This window comes from Emys orbicularis, chromosome 3 (assembly GCF_028017835.1).
Source record: "Emys orbicularis isolate rEmyOrb1 chromosome 3, rEmyOrb1.hap1, whole genome shotgun sequence".
In the NCBI taxonomy this organism is placed as follows: Eukaryota; Metazoa; Chordata; order Testudines; family Emydidae; genus Emys; species Emys orbicularis.
In genome coordinates this window covers 12,521,639-12,539,408 of record NC_088685.1, presented here as the reverse complement: position 1 = coordinate 12,539,408, position 17,770 = coordinate 12,521,639, and positions in this window count along the sequence as shown.

Genomic DNA, 17,770 nt, shown 5'->3' with positions numbered 1-17,770 from the left:
AACTTTAGAGCAACATCCATGAATTCTACTCTGTGCCAACCACAGTGGGTATATTATCTAAGAAGCTTTCTTGTTCTATGGGCACATCCCATGGGTGTGCCAAAAATGGAGACTGTTGTAGTCAATGAACTTTTTGGTCAAACCGTACCTTTAGGGGTTATTATTGTGGTCATGCTTTGAGGGCTCGGACTAGATCAGAGCCTGATTCTGCTAGGCACTGCACATGTTCCTAGGAAAATACTATGCCTGCTCCAATCAGATTACAATCAGAATAGACAAAACAAATGAAATATTATTAATCTTATTTGATACTTGAGGAGCAGAGGGCCAGAGAGACAAAGGTGCCAGATTTGTAAAGTTATTCATGCACCTCAAGTTCCCAGACTTTTAAAAGTTCACTGGGAGTCTGGCTGCATGTTTAGATGCCTAAATACCTTTACAACTCTGTCCCATGGGACTTTCCCAAGGTTACACACAGAGTCTGTGGGAGAGCTAGGAACTAAGCCCTGACTATGTCAGTCCCCTCTAGTGACTGAGCCATAAACCATCCTTCCTGCCTAAGGTTTATAACAATGGAAAACAGAGTGATGCTGGGAATTACTGTGTGAGAATTAAATTTTACTCTGGTACATAATACTCTAAAATAAAATAGTCTGGATGGAGGGGATCATGGAACCATGGACAGGAGCACCATGTAGGTTTGGAGACAACACTCCTTGCCAGACACACCTGACTGCTCTCTGTGATAGAATTATACAATGAGTGGCAGAGCAGCTCGTCATTGAGATAACCTGTTGGGATTTCAACAAAACACTTAGGACAACATTGTGTGAAATCTTACTCTGAAAGGGTCAAACCCTGCTCCCCTCACACACTCAGGCTTTTCCCTTTGGCACAGTGGCAGACACCTGGGACAGGCCCACATCTCAAGCTTGCGCAAGATGGGATTGAATAAGGTTTTTGGGTGATCAGGTGACCCACAGAAATAGCTGAAACATTTCCCTTGTGTAAACTTGTTTTGCTCTCTTCATTAAAAGTAGGGTGACCAGATGTTCCGGTTTTATAGGGACAGTCCCGATTTTTGGGTCTTTTTCTTGTATAGCTCCTATTATCCCCCAACCCCTGTGCCGATTTTTCACACTTGCTGTCTGGTCACCCTAATTAAAAGTTAGTCTCTACTCCCACCTGACAGTTTCACACCAGTGTAATGATGATGTCTTCAGTGGAATCATTCCGGGTTTACACCAGTCAGGATAACAGGGAGCAAATTCAGGCCTCAGATCTTAAAGAAACTTGCCCTGAATCCTTCTGTTCTCCTCAATGTGGCCATGTTTTGGGAAAATGTCTCAGATCTTGCTGGGGTCCCATATACACAGTGAAATATTTAGAGGTTTTTTGCTATATGTTAGGTTCTGCAAGGGAAGCTGATGGATCTATCCATGTCTGGAGGTGTTGTCACAAGACAAGGAGTCCTGGGTGCAGGGCGGTTACAGAGCAGTGGGGAGAGTCTAGGTACCATGCAGCACTGAGGGGAAGGCTAAACACCGTATGGTGAGGCTGTAACTGAACCCAACTCTGATAACCACACAAACCAAAGGGATTTGTAACAGGTATAAGGGATAGATAAAGATCTGCCCACATGAGCTTGTTGAAACATACTGAGACATACTGAGCATTTAAAGTGTGCTGTGGTAAGTTTATATCATTCTAGTTTTTTCATCAAAATGTTGTGTGGTACCAAGTCAAACACCTTTCAGAAGTCTAAGTATCTTGCATCAGCACTATACATTTTGTCAGACAAACTTTTATTCTCATCAGAAAAAGCTATCAAATTAGTTTGGCAGGATCTATTTTCCATAAACTCAGGTTGATTTGCATTAATTATATTATCTTCCTTTAATTGACTTCCCTATCATCCACTCCATTATCTTGCCCAAGACTGATGTCAGGTTGACAGGACTGTAATTGCCCAGGTGATCCCATTTCCTTTTTTTTTAATTGACACAACCTTAGCTTACTTCCCCAGTGCTCCGAGACTTATTGAAAATAACATTAAAAAATCCATTAAAATGTCATTGACATTTGAAATTATATATGAAAAATATGATAAAAAGGACACTGTAGAACAGGGGTAGGCAACCTATGGCACGCGTGCCTAAGGCGGCACGCGAGCTGATTTTCAGTGGCACTCACACTGCCCGGGTCCTGGCCACCAGTCCGGGGGGCTCTGCATTTTAATTTAATTTTAAATGAAGCTTCGTAAACATTTTAAAAACCTTATTTACTTTACATACAACAGTAGCTTAGTTATATATTATAGACTTAGAGAAAGAGACCTTCTAAAAACATTAAAATGTATTACTGGAACGCAAAACCTTAAATTAGAGTGAATAAATGAAGACTCGGCACACCACTTCTGAAAGGTTGCTGACCCCTGCTGTAGAAGAACAAGATCCCCATCCCTTTGGCCAGGGCTGAAGCTAAAATGACAAATATTTATTTAAATGATGAATAACTAATTCTGAGCAATCATAGAAAATCCCAGCTTGTCCAAGCAGAGTGGATGCCATTAACCACCAATTCCTAGCCTCCATATCCTAGCTTATTATTGCATGACCCTGCTCAGTGCAGTGAGCCACTGATCAGAAGCAGGCAAACAACAGAAGCTGCTTGGAAATTTTGCTCATATGCTGTGCCATACATTGGTTGTTTTGGCTGACGTATTGCATTGCAAACTCAGGTCTGTGTATTGGCTACTAAGCAATGAAATGTATTTTCTACAGAAAGACATCATCTTTCTCATAGGGCAGGATGCAGGGAGGGGGGCGGGTTGTGAGCCTCAGAAGGCGGGTTGCTGATTTTAGATGAGTTATTTGTCTGCTTTGTGCAACCTTTTAATTTGGTAAGGGGGAGGTGTGTGGCCAGATCTTTTAGCTTGATATCGCACACTATCTGTTGAGTTCAGTTTGGTCCCTCTTCCCATCAATGCTTCCCAGTCACTCACTCACTGCACACCCTCTGCCACTGGCTCTGTTTCCCACATCTGTATCTGTGGCAGAGAATTCTGCCCTAGAGCTGGCCAAAATTCAAAATGTGGGGTTTGCAAGACATTTTGTGTCTTTGGAATTTGGGTTCATGCTACAAAACCAAATTTGTCAAAATGTCTCAGTGAAATTTTGTAGAGTGAATAGCCTAGCCAGGTCTGAGAGCCCCAACTCTCCCAGGCCTTTTAAGGCTGCTTTGGTGCTTGTTGTAGAGCAAGGAGCCTAGCTAGCCCTGACAGCCCCACCTGTAGTCAGGTCTTCAAGGACTGTCTTGGGGCCAGTGGCAGAGTTTGGAGCCTAACAGCTCTAAAAGTCCTAGTTTTAGCCAGGGTTCTGAGCACTGCTGCTATAGCACAGAGCAGGGAACTTAGCATTCAAGAAAAACCCAGCTCCAGCCAGGGCTTTAGCAGGCTCACTTCCACGGAGCTGTAAATCCTGGAGAACACGAGGTTTAACAAAAACTCTTAGTTGAGTGTATTTAGTTTTGTCTTTAAACACAGAAGGGTACAGAGCAAATGGTTTCCAGAACCCTTAAACAGAGTCCTCCTCACCAGCCAGAAACATCTCTTTCCCCCCCCCCCCCTTCTCTCTTTCACTTATAGTTGGCTCACTTTCCCACATTTAGAGAGTGAGCTTTCAGTTATGGTGACCTTTTAATTAGGGCATATTAAATACAATTCTGCTGCTGTTTAGCCACACAATAGGAATAACAACATTTCATAAATTCCAAGACAAGAAGGGATCATTGTGATTTCATGACCCCATACCCAAGATGTAAGTGACTTTTAATCCAAATCAGCCAAAATTGATCACCTTGGCAAAGTAGGTGTGTCTATGCAAATAAGGTCTTCTCAGGAGTTCTGTTCCTCCAGCTCATCAATAGATGACAGAAGAGAGCTCATTCAGACCAAATACTTTGTTTTGTGATATGGTTCAGTGGACTTTTACCCCTTCTGTTATCTTCAGGTAAACAACCAGGCTTATGCTGTGAGACCAGATACATTTGATACATGTACAAAGAAAGAAAACTTGTAAGGTTAGGACACAACAGGTACCTAGGAAGTGTTTAAAATTATTTCTTTATTGTTGTTATTATTAACAACTATTTCCTTCAATGATTTAAAGTAGTTGGAAGAAAATCTTTCTTTGTTAAAGATTCCACAGACTCTTTCAGTTGAGGGCTGAAGACTCTGGCAGGCATTTCTTTGGGGTCTCCAAAGAGACCTCCAGCAAAAGAAGGAAGACCAGACTTGACTTTCCTGATATTTCTAAGGTAAATAACAAGCAGAGAAAAAGCACTTTAAAAAACAAAAAAATCTTCAGGTGTCTTTATGCCTTATAAAGAGGCAAAAAGGAGCACACGCAGAGTTTTTTTTTTCTCTGTTGCAATTAACCGGCAATAACCTGGGTTAAATGTCTTCAGGGCATTAGAGCATTAGGAGCGTAGGTGAATCTTCCTCAAACGTCGATCAAGTTTCACTCCAACTTTCAGTTGGTTCTGAAAAGAGGCCAAGGTGGGGTTTGTTTGGCAGCCGAAGGGGAAGAGGAGGTGTTTCTTATTGTTTGTGTAGAGGGTGATTTTTTTTTATCTGGGGCAGTGCGCCCATCCTTAACTGTGACACCCACATTCGCCAGCTCCTCCCAAACCCAGGTGCGGTCACCAGTGAGACAGCCAGGTGCCAATTAAGGGCAGATGCTTGAGTTCCAGTTAGCAGCTGGAAGGAACACGGCTGGAGCATCAACATCTGTGGGGAAAGAAGAGTACTGAGGTGGCCAGTCAGGCTGACATGCCTGCTCCTTGTGTCCCAGTGGGCAGGGAAGCAACCAATACCCTCATCCTGTATCTGCAGAAAGCAGCAGAATAGGTCACTGTCTCCGCTGCCTCCCTCCACCCAGAGCAGACAATTAAAATAGGATGCAATGAGTGGGGGATGGAAGGGACAGGTCGGAAACGACACTCTTATTAGGGAGTAAGAGTGTCCACATGGGGGGTAGCTCCAGTGTAACTACAGCGATATAATCCTGGTATTGTTATGCAGTAGATTTCCCCACATAGCAAGCTGTTACCTGTGCCTGTTCTGCTCCTGTTGCTTGGAAGGAAGCCCATCTAATTGAACATGCAATGAAGCATAAGGTTAGATGAGTCTAAACATGTCTGTTGGCTGTTGTTTTAAAGTAATTGTCTCTAATGCTGTCTTCCATTTGCTAAATAAATGGAGTAGGAAGGGACAGTACCTCAGGGAAGAGGGACCCAGGCTAAGCTTAAGGCTGGGTGGAAGATTTGTTAGAGCTCTGAAGAAGGGGAAACAAGAGGTAGGGCACTGCAGAGCACCCCTGGCCACAACGGGGTGCTCAGGTGGTGACCGCCATGTAACACTGGGTAACCGCCTCCCTCTGCACCCCCTGGCACCCATTTGCCGTCTCAGAATGGGAGCTGGCAGCATGATGTAACCGCAGCCTGTACACTAGCCACACACCCCCCCCCCCCCCCCCCCGCTCATGGCAGAGTCAAAGAATGAAAACATTTATTTCCTAAAAATCAACAGTTCACTGAGACAGTGGTTACAAGAAAAGAAGTTTGGTTGGTATTCATCGTTTACATGAGGTATAAATGCATAGTGTATGCCCAGCACAGGTACAAAAAGTTCTGCTCCTGCTGAGGTATAAATGCCCTGTAACACACATTCTGCCATACAATCAATGCAGGACCCTTTTGAGTTTTCTCTGCATTGTCGCTATGTCTGCAGGAGAGAGAAAGCAGAAGTTAAGACTGAGAAATTGCTCGATTTTGGTTCTCACATTATAGGGGATGGCTGGGAGTCTTTTCCCCGAGTATAGCTTGCAAGTCCCTTCCACTCGTGCAGCACTTCTGGGGAGACCATCGTGGTGAATAACCTCACAGCATATCTCACTAGTCTGCCCTTTGCCTTTTTGAATAAGGCCATTCTCTGCCTCCTAGTCACCCACCTCAGTGTAACATCAGGGAGAGTCAGGACAGCCTAAAGGGGATGGAGAGGAGATTATTATCCTGCCAGCACACCGATGCCCACCATAACACCTTCAGCAGCATAGAACTGCCTAAAATACACATACAAAACTGCAAAGCTGGACCAGACCAGGAACATAATTCCCTTCCCCCAGCCCTCTGAAGCTCAGCAGGAAAGCAACAGAGCATATACTGCACACACATAAATCCCAATGCACCCAGTACCTTTCCCACACTCACATCACTTACCATCTCCGAGATTCCCCCAAGACTGGGAAGATTCTCAGGGAGGTAAAGGCACAAATACTCATTGAGGAAATGCTATCATGGCCTGTCTAGATAATGAAAAATAACCCTGGTTTGTTTGTTTTTTTATAATCATAATCCACAGCTATGACCCCTGCAGTGGTCAGACTGTCAAAGACAGGGCCTCTATCAACAGAAGAGCACCTGACCACCCTGAGGGCGCAAATAAGGAAGCCGCGGGATGAGATGTTTGCAGAACTCATTACGGAATCCTCTGTAAAATCCAAAATGGGTGAGAGGTGAAGGCAGAGTTGGAGGACCCAGAGGAAGAAAGAAATGGAGCTCTCAAAGAAGATTGTGGCAATGGCTGAGGACAGTATAGGAGTCGCCAGGGAAAGCATTGCCATAAGCAAAGAGAGCCTGGAGAAGGACAGGGAGATGTAGAAGCAGCTCACTGAGGCTACAGTAAGCCAAAATACACTGCTTCATCCCATGCTGCTGGTCAGGTTCTTCCACCCCTGGACAATACAAGCTAAGGAGATCAGTAACTTCTCCCCACTGTACCTGCACAGATACTTCCAACTTCCATAGACTCTACCATACAGCTCACAATGAATCCAGACACTGCCCTCCACTGGATGGACAGCCCCTTATTTTCAGGCCTGAGTCTCAAAATAAGAACAATTACCATCCCAAACAATATTTCCCCAGGTGTTTCTGTTTTCTATGGAGCGTCTTGCTGACTGTTCGAACTACCAAGCAAACGTCTGCACCTCGGCCTCCCATGCATCATTAATTGTTTTTCCTTAGGGCCTTGGCTACACTGGCGCTGTACAGCGCTGCAACTTGCTGCGCTCAGGGGTGTGAACCCCCCCCCCGAGCGCAGCGAGTACAGCGCTATAAAGCGCCAGTGTAATCAGCGCCTGCAGCGCTGCACGCCCCCTCGCAGCGCTGCAAGCTACTCCCCTCAGAGAGGTGGAGTACATACAGTGCTGCGAGAGCTCTCTCGCAGCGCTGGCGGCACGACTACTCTCGCGCTTCACAGCGCTGGGAAGTCCCGAGTGTAGCCAAGGCCTAGGTCTCAAAAATATTGTGCAGAATACAATATTTAATTAGTTGTGGTTATTTTTTCTATCATTGACAGCTGGGTTTATTTTTTTGTGATCGTCGTTTTCGCTTTGCGGCATGTTAACAGGAAGGATGTTAAAACAAAAACAGAGGACTGGTTTTCCTTACTAGAAAGTTAGAGGGGAGAACAGAGGCTATCCCATGTTCAGAAGCCTGCTATTTACCTGTTAATCCAGGTAGGCAGCCAGTTCACCAGTTTAGATACACATGACTATCTTCACGAAAACTCCGTAGCAGGATGTTGCAGTCGGGAAAATGAATTCCCTGCTCTGGAGTTAACCAGGAAAATCTGTATTCACCTTTCAGTGACTGGGCAATTCCTGCTGTGCCTTTCCTTTCAAATCAAATGTTATGTCATCCCTCTTCTTAAGCACATCAATAAATCCTTTATTCTTTCCTTTGTGCAGGCGAAGGTGTGACTGATTGTCGAGGCAGGAGCTCTGGGAATCTGGGAGACATCCCTTGCTTCTAAAATCATTGGCTCCTGCTTCAGTGGAAGTCAGAAGCGCTGTTAATTTTTCCTGTAAAGTACCTCGTCAGCTGGAGAAATTCCTGAAGGAATTTAGGGGGCCTATAAAAGAGGCCTCCCAGCCGAGCAGCGGCCCTAGCAGCGAGCAGCGGCCCCCAGGAGCCGGCCAACAGGGCTGCTAACAGGGGAGTTTAAGTGGGAGTTTACAGGGGGAGGTGGAAGGGGAGGCAGGTGGGCGCGGTGGTCGGTGTGCTTTGTTCCCTCAGAGGCTGCAGGCAGAGACCACAGCAGCCATGAGCCAGGCAGCAGGGGACACAATGCAGATGAAAGCATGTAGCAGCTGTGGTATGTATATAGTCCTAGCAGGTGCACCTGATCAGAGGTATGTCTGTATGAAATGCCGCCTACTTGCCCTGTTAGAGGAAAAGGTTCGGGGGTTGGAGATGCAAGTAGAGACCCTGGTAGAGTTTAGAAGGGGGTTTGAGCAGCTAATGGAGCAAAGGCAAGGGGTGGCTGAAGGGGCATGCTCAGGGGTGCAGATGGAAGCGGGGGCTATGGTCTGTGAGGGGGGAATGTCGGGGGGAGAACAAGAGCAGTGGAAGCATGTGACCGTGAGAAGCAGGCCAAGGAAAAGGAGAGCTAGTGAGGGGGAAATAGAACTCAGGAACAGGTTTGGGTGTTTGGCTAACGAGGAGGGGACGCAGCAGGTGGTACCTGATGGTGGGAGGCAGAGGAAGAAAAGAAGGGCAGCTAGTCCAATACACAGGGGGGAGGAGTTGATGGAAGTAGCATCAACACTTGGCCCCGGGAGGATACAGGATGGCAATAGGGGGACTATAAGGGAAAATAGAGACAGACAGGAGTTACGGCCGCAGGGAACAGGGGATAGATTGGTAGATTGCGCTGCCCCCAGGCAAAGGCAGGTTTATGTGATTGGGGACTCCTTACTGAGGAGGTTAGACAGGCCTGTGACCAGGGCGGACCCGGAAAACAGAAGGGTGTGCTGTCTGCCGGGCGCTAAGATACGGGATGTGGACCTGCGGTTGAAAAGGATCCTAAAAGGAGCGGGTAAGAACCCCTTGATCATCCTTCATGTAGGAACGAATGACACGGCTAGGTTCTCGCTAGAGAGAATCAAGGGAGATTATGCCAGGCTGGGGAAGACGCTTAAGGAAGTCGAGGCTCAGATTATCTTCAGTGGGATTCTGCCTGTTCCTAGAGAAGGACAGCAAAGGGCAGACAGGATTGTGAGGATAAATAGCTGGCTAAGGGAGTGGTGCTATAAGGAGGGCTTTGGGATGTATGGCCACTGGGAGGCTTTCGGGGACAGACAGCTGTTCTCGCGGGATGGACTTCACCTGAGTAGGGAAGGAAATAGACTTCTGGGAGGGAGGCTGGCTCATCTCATCAAAAGGGCTTTAAACTAGGAACTTGGGGGAGACGGTTGGGAGATGTCCAGTTGATCTCCACGCCAGATTCCAACACTGAAAAAGAGGGCGAGGAGAAAAGCACAGATATAGGTAGGGGTAGGGAATTGGACATAAGAAGGAGGGGGCAGATGGACACTACTGGGTCCGTACCAAAGTGCATAACTAATGGGAGAAAGGATAGACAGCATATGGTAAGATGTTTATACACCAATGCGAGAAGCCTAGGTAACAAAATGGAGGAATTGGAGCTCCTGGTCCAAGAAATGAAACCTGATATCGTAGGAATAACCGAAACGTGGTGGAATGGTAGTCATGACTGGAGTACAGGTATGGAAGGGTATGTGCTGTTTAGGAATGACCGGAAAAAAGGTAAAGGTGGGGGTGTGGCATTGTATGTCAATAATGAGCTAAAATGTAAAGAAATAATAAGTGATGGAATGGATAAGACGGAGTCTGTCTGGGCAACAATTACACTGGGTAAAAGAACTACTAGAGCCTCCCCTGAGATACTGCTTGGGGTGTGCTATAGACCGCCGGGATCTAGCCTGGATGCGGACAGAGAACTATTTAATGTTTTTAAGGAAGTAAAAACTAATAAGAGCTGTGTGATCATGGGGGACTTTAACTTCCCAGACATAGATTGGGGAACAAATGCTAGTAACAATAATAGGGCTCAGATGTTTCTAGACGTGCTAGCAGATGAATTCCTTCATCAAGTAGTAGCTGAACCGACGAGGGGGGATGCCATTTTAGATTTGGTGCTGGTGAGTAGTGAGGACCTCGTTGAGGAAATGGTTGTAGGGGACAACCTTGGCTCGAGTGACCATGAGCTAATTTGGTTTAAACTAAATGGAAGGGTTAACAGAAATAAAACTATGACTGTGACTAAGGTTTACAATTTCAAAAAGGCCAACTTTAATAAATTAAGGCAACTACTTAGGGAAGTGGATTGGGCTAACATACTTAGAGAGCTAAAGGCAGATGAGGCCTGGGATTATTTCAAGCTGAAGTTGCACGAGCTGTCCGAGGCCTGTATCCCGAGAAAGGGGAAACGGTCAGTAGGCAGGGGAATTAGACCCAGCTGGATGAGCGGGCGTCTCAAAGGGGCGATTAAGAAAAAACAGAAAGCGTACAAAGAATGGAAGAGAGGAGAGATCGGCAAAGAAACCTACCTTATTGAGGTCAGAGCATGTAGGGATGCGGTGAGAAAGGCCAAAAGCCGTGTAGAGTTGGACCTCGCGAGGGGAATTAAATCCAATAGTAAGAGGTTTTATAGCCATATAAATAGGAAGAAAACAAAGAAAGAGGAAGTGGGGCCACTGAAGCTTGCAGATGGAGTGGAGATTAAGGACAATCTAAGCATGGCACAATATCTAAATGAATATTTTGCATCGGTGTTTAATAAGGCTAATGAAGGGCTTAGGAATAGAGGGAGCGGGACAGAGGGGAATAAAGGAGGGGCAATTGACATTAAAGTATCAGAGGTGGAAGCCAAACTTGACCAGCTAAATGGGACTAAATCGGGTGGACCGGATGATCTTCATCCTAGAATATTGAAGGAGCTGGCGCGAGAAATTGCAAGCCCCTTGGCAATAATTTTTAATAAATCTGTAAACTCGGGGGAGGTACCGATGGACTGGAAAATAGCTAATGTGGTTCCTATTTTCAAGAAGGGGATAAAAAGTGACCCGGGTAACTACAGGCCTGTTAGTTTAACTTCTGTAGTATGCAAGGTCTTGGAAAAAATTTTGAAGGAAAAAGTAGTTAAGGACCTTGAGGTGAATGGCAATTGGGACAAATTACAACATGGGTTTACGAAAGGAAGATCGTGCCAAACCAACTTGATCTCCTTTTTTGAGAAAGTAACAGACCTTCTAGATAAAGGAAATGCGGTGGATCTAATTTACCTAGATTTTAGTAAAGCGTTTGATACTGTGCCGCACGAGGAATTACTGGTTAAATTAGAAAAGATGGGGATCGATATGAAAATCCAGAGGTGGATAAAGAACTGGTTAAAGGGGAGACTGCAGCGGGTAGTACTGAAAGGGGAACTGTCGGGTTGGAGGGAGGTCACCAGTGGGGTTCCTCAAGGTTCGGTTTTGGGTCCGATTTTATTTAATCTATTCGTTACTGACCTCGGAACCGAATGTAGGAGTGGGCTGATAAAGTTTGCGGATGACACAAAGTTGGGAGGTATTGCCAATTCGGAGAAGGATCGGGATATTTTGCAGGGAGACTTGGATGACCTTGTAAATTGGAGTAACAATAATAGGATGAGATTTAATAGTGGGAAGTGTAAGGTGATGCATTTAGGGATGACTAACAAGAATTTTAGTTATAAGTTAGGGACGCATAGGTTGGAAGTGACGGAGGAGGAGAAGGACCTCGGAGTCCTGGTTGATCGCAGGATGACTATGAGTCGGCAATGTGACGTGGCTGTGAAAAAAGCTAATGCGATCTTGGGATGCGTTAGGCGAGGTATTTCTAGTAGGGACAGGGAGGTGCTGCTTCCGTTATACAAGGCGCTGGTGAGACCTCATTTGGAGTACTGTGTGCAGTTCTGGTCTCCTATGTTTAAAAAGGATGAACTCAAACTGGAACGGGTACAGAGAAGGGCCACTAGGATGATCCGAGGAATGGAAAACCTTTCCTATGAAAGGAGACTCGAGGAGCTCGGTTTGTTTAGCCTAACCAAAAGAAGGCTGAGGGGGGATATGATTGCTCTCTTTAAATATATCAAAGGGATTAATACCAAGGAGGGAGAGGAATTATTTCAGCTTAGTAGTAATGTGGATACGAGAACGAATGGATATAAACTGGCCGTGGGGAAGTTTAGGCTTGAAATTAGACGAAGGTTTCTAACCGTCAGAGGGGTAAAATTTTGGAACAGCCTTCCGAGGGAAACGGTGGGGGCAAAGGACCTCTCTGGCTTCAAGATTAGGCTTGATAAGTTTATGGAGGGAATGGTTTGATGGGATAATGTGATTTTAGTCAAATAGGCATTAACGGGCCATCGCGGGTAAAATGAGAGTCCGGCTGTAGAATCTTGCCTGTATGCTCGGGGTTCTGCTGATCGCCATATTTGGGGTCGGGAAGGAATTTTCCTCCAGGGTAGATTGGCAGAGGCCCTGGAGGTTTTTCGCCTTCCTCCGCAGCATAGGGCAGGGGTCGCAGGCTGGAAGATTCTGTTGTGGGTGAGTCAGCTTTTGTGGCCTGCATCATGCGGGAGGTCAGACTAGATGACCATATTGGTCCCTTCTGACCTTAAAGTCTATGAGTCTATGAGTCTATAAGTCCTTGTATCACCTGTAAAAGATTTCTTACTTTCCTTTTAATGAAAGCAAGTTGTTGTGAGATTATATTGCTGAAACGTGCATGTGCCTTGAGGGCTTTGGAACAACATCAGCGAATTCTCTCTTCTGCCAGGTGATGAAGTCAACTAATAAGTTCTCATTTTTCTTGCACGATCTTGTTATGTTGACTCAAGGCCCTGCCATGGTGCAGACTGTCATAGTCATTGGCTGATTATTATCAATTATTATTATAATCAAACCCTGTTTTCAATTATTGTTATTATGGTCATGATTACAGGCCTCAGCCTAGAAGAGAGCCCCATAGGACTAGGCACTGTACATAGTAAAGGATTGTCCCAGACCCAAAGAGTTTACGATTGAAATGGGACAGACAAAAAAAAAAAGTGCTGTTAACCCAATTGTACAAAAGAGTAGCCAAGTCACCCACAGAGAAGAGGTGACATGCCCAAGGCCACACATGGAGTCTGTGATAGAACTGGGAACTAAACCCAGATTTCTCAGTCCTGTCTAGTGACTGAAGCATGAGACCATCCTTCCTGGTTAAGCTTTACAGAAAAGAAAAGAGGAATGATCCTGGCAATTAGTATCCGAGAAGTAAATTCTACCCCAGTAGATCAAATTGTAAAAGAAAAGAAAAAATCTAGAGAGAGGCTAATGGGACCCCAGGCAGGAGCAGCACCTGGTTTGTAAAGGAGAATCCTTGTCAGACACCTCTGACTGCTTTGTGTGGTACAATTATAACCTTAGTGGCCGAGCAGTGAATGATAGACGTAATGTGTTTGAATTTCTCTAGGCCTGAAAGGGCCAAACCTTGCTCACCTCACTCACTCAAGTTTTCCCAACTGGCCACGCTTCCCCTTCACCTTGTGCTCTGTTCCTGAGGGGATGCATGGCCTCCCACTCCCTCCCACCCCCCGGGAAATGGTGAATGCCTGTTAATATGGCACATTTAAAGCTAGATAGTCAATGGCTGCCAATGGCCTGGAGATCAGGCTAGGGCCATGCCTGCATGAAATGAGATCCCGGGCACTTGTCCGTGGCCTAGATATGTAGAGAAACAGACTCCTGTCAGAAATGTTGTCCACATGGCGGAACATCCAGCAGTGATTGAGTACTGAGGGCCCTGAGAGCTGGAGGGTCTCAAACATAAAGTGAGGGACCACAGGGCCTGGCTGCCACAACTGCCTGGGAGCCAGTACCTGGGTCTGCCTTGTGGAGACTCTTTTCCCTCCTCCCAGATGTCACTGAGGTCTATGAGATCTCCCTGAGATTCAGCCCAAATATTCTCTTTCTTAATTTCACCCCACAGCTTCTCAGTAGACCCCATCTTTGTATCGGGCTAAATAATCCGTCTCCCAGCTTGGTGTTAACATCCTTTAAATATCTAGAGGCTGCTAGCATTGCCCCACCCTGGTTTAGTGGCTGACTTACCAAGCGATACATGTACAGTCTCTGTTTCAAATTCCACTTCAACCCCTCCAACATCCCGGCCATTTTTCATTCATCTCTGAACTCTCTCCAGTTTGTCAATATCTCTCAGGTAAGGCAGGGTTCAGTCCTGAACCCAATATTCCAGATGGAGGGACCAAGATGCGATTGTGCTGTGAATGCCGCCCCAGTACTCCAATGGCCTTTTTTGTGGCCATATCATATTGCATGCTCAGGTCTGTGTGACAGCTGCCTAACAAGGAATGGTCACAATACAGGGAGAAGTTTGTGACTCTCAGAAGTTCTGCAATGAGTGTTTATTTCTGATCTGTTATTTATCTGCTTTTAATTTCTATTTTTACTTGGTAATTATAGGGTTGAAATTAATTCTGGGATGCAGCACATGGCTTAATTACAACAGCAGGTATTTTGCTAATCTGCCTGCCAGAGATGTTGTGAGGTGAATTCATGTGTGGGAAAAGTTTGGATCTTCCTGGTGGGAAGGTGCTAATGAGTGCCAAGCATTCCCATTATTAAATAATTATACTATTTTTAATTAGGTGAGACTGTCCCATGTAATATTGGCAGTGCTGTGCATCTGCCATTTAAATCCATCTAATTCAGTTTTACATTCAGCCAGGAAATTGGACTGAAAATCAGCCACAATAAGACAGATATCATGACCTTTAATATTGCCTCACCATCACCAGTACAGGTAGAGGATCATGTTCTCACCAATGTAGAAACATTCAGATATTTGGGCAAACGGAAATTATGCCGCCCGAAAACAACCTGGCAAAGAGCTGTGGAAGCCAAGATGAAAAGCCTGGGGCACAGCTGGGGAACCATTGAAAGACTTGCCAGAAACAGACAGGAGTGAAGGAGTTTCGTCGCTGCCCTAAACGCCAGAGGCGTAATGAGAACATGATGATGATGATGGATTCAGTCTTGTTGTATTAGCATCTGTCTCTGTGTTGAAATTTATAGGATGAATTATACCTGCACCACTGTAAATTCTCTAGTGCAGCCACTCTAAGCCAATGACAGAACTCTCCCGTCGACTTAATTAATCCACCCCCAACAAGCAGTGGTACCTATGTCAGTGGGAGAAACTCTCTCCCCCACCAACATAGCACTGACCAAACCGGCACTTAGGTCGGAGTAATTTATGTCACTTAGTGGGGTGGCTTATTCACACCCCGAGTGACATAAGTTATACTGACATAAATGGTCGTGTAGACATAGCCATCGATTCCAAGGCCAGCCCAGACGGCACCAGTGTGATCATCTAATCGGACCTCCTGTATAACACAGGCCATAGAACTTCCCCCAAATAATTCTTAGAGGGTATCTTTTAGAAAAAGATCCAATCTTGATTTAAAAATGGTCAGTGATAGAGAATCCACCGAGACCCTCACTAAGTTGTTCCAGTGGTTAATTACGCTCACGGTAAGTATGCATTATTTCCTGTCTTAATTTGCCTAGCTTTAACTTCCAGCCATTGGCCTGCATTATATCTTTGTCTGCTAGACTGAAAAATCCATATTTTTCCCTTGTGTAGGTACCTGTAGAGTGTGATCGAGTCACCCCTTAACCTTCTCTGTGTTAAGCTAAACTGAGCTCTTTGAGTCTATCAGTATAAGGCATGTTTCTAATCCTTTAATCATTCTTGTGGTGCTTCTCTGAACCCTCTCCAATTTATCAACATCCTTCTTGAATTGCGGACACCAGAGATGGTCACAGTTTTCTAGATGTGGTTGCACCAGTTCCAAATAGAAAGGTAAAATAACCTCTCTACTCCTACTTGAGAGTCCCCTGTTTATGCATCCCATGATTTCATTAGCACTTTTGGCCACAGCATCGCACTGGGAGTTCATGTTCAGCTGATTATCCACCCCAATCCCCAAGTCTTTTTCCAGAGTCACTGCCTCCCAGGATAGAGTGGCCCATTGTGTAAGTATGGGCTCCATTCTTTGTTCCTAGATCTATATGTCGGCACCCTTTGCTAGAAGGGCACTGAACTTAATTGGGAGTGTTCTAATTGGGAAGATCCTGGGTACTGCAATCCAATCTTGGGGACTACACATCCCATCGTGGTGCTGGAACTAGAGGTGCAGTGGGTTCCATTTTGGAGAGGAGCTGAGATTGCTTTATGGAGCTCTATTCAAACCAGGAGCTGCTACTAAACTGATGCTAGGAATCCAGAAGTTGCTGCTGAGAGTCTGCTCGTTCTTCGATCAAGCAGGGAGCCTCAGAGGCTGTTGGTGGCTTCAGTGGAGCCAGGGCAGAGACTGTTCCTGTGCCTGGAGCTGACTAAAGTTGGCCTGCAGTGAAGGCAGTGTCAGTAATCACCATCCTTGTTTGGGAAAATGCTTGCAAGGAAAGGGGGACAGCAAAGAGACTTTAAAGAGGTTGCCTGTGTCTAAGAAGGGGCGGAGTGGTCTTGTCATCAAACCAGAACTCACAGTTGTTGACCTCTGGGTAAAACAACTCCCATCTTCAGAGAGGCTGTACACTTGGAATGATCCAAAATTAGAATTGTTCTGCCCCTTGTTGCCTTGGCTGGACTGATACACTGGACCAACAGAGCGCTGTCCCCTGCTTCAAGATCCTCAAGCGCACCCACGCAAGCATTTAGAACAGAGGAGGGTACACTCGGGGGTGGGGTACATGGTGACAGTGTAAATGAAAGTTAGATATGTTTCATTGACTATTGCAAACTGTATTTGTTAATTGATTGATTGAACTTCCCCCTGCTGATTTAAATTAGTGGTGACATTTAATCTCAGCCTGTTATATCATATTTTCTTAAGTTAAGTAAAGGGGTGTTTACTCAAAGCTGAATGTATATTGGCTGTATATTGTTTATAATGTTAAACCAATTGCATAGATTAGTTTAGGTTTCTTCCTGGAGGCTCCCAAGGCATGCCAGTGAGTGTGTACAGGACCCAGCCTGGTGGAGGCACCATGAATTTTAATTTCCTTTACAAGTAAAAGAGCTGCAGCAGAGGTGTGGATAGAGGATTCCCATCTATCCAACATCACCACTGGGATACTCAGGATCTCCTTTACTGTCAACAACATCAGGCACCCGGGCACACAGGTGAATGTTGTCTGCTCCCAAGTCACCCAGGGAGGAAAGGAGGGTTACATATGCATTTACTTTTATCCATATTAAAACATATATTGTTTGCTTGCAGCTTGCTTATCAAATGATTCAGATTGATCTGTATCACTGACTGTCCTCTTCATTATTTACCCCTCCCCCAGTATTTGTGTCATCTGCAAATTTTATAAGTGATTTTATGTTTTCTTCCAGATCCTTAACAAAAATGTTAGGTAGCATAGGGAAAAGAACAGATCCCACTAGAAACACACTTTGTCAGTTTTTATCCCTTTAATGTGCACTGTGTTAATTTTATAGCATTCTAACATTTTTAATCAAAATGTCCTGTGGTACCAAGCTAAATGCTTTAGAGAACTCTAAGTATATTACATCAACACTATTACCTTAATCAATCCAATGTGTTATCTCATCAAAAAAAGATATCGAGTTAGTCAGGATCTATTATCCATAAGCCCATGTTGATTAGCATTAATTGTATTGCCCTTTGTGACGCTCTGTACCTCGGGGGATCATGCAGCATCCCCATATTCATCCTTGTAAAATGGTTGTGTGGTATCCAATGCAAAGTTTGTCATGTTGAGTGTCTTCAGAAGGCTCA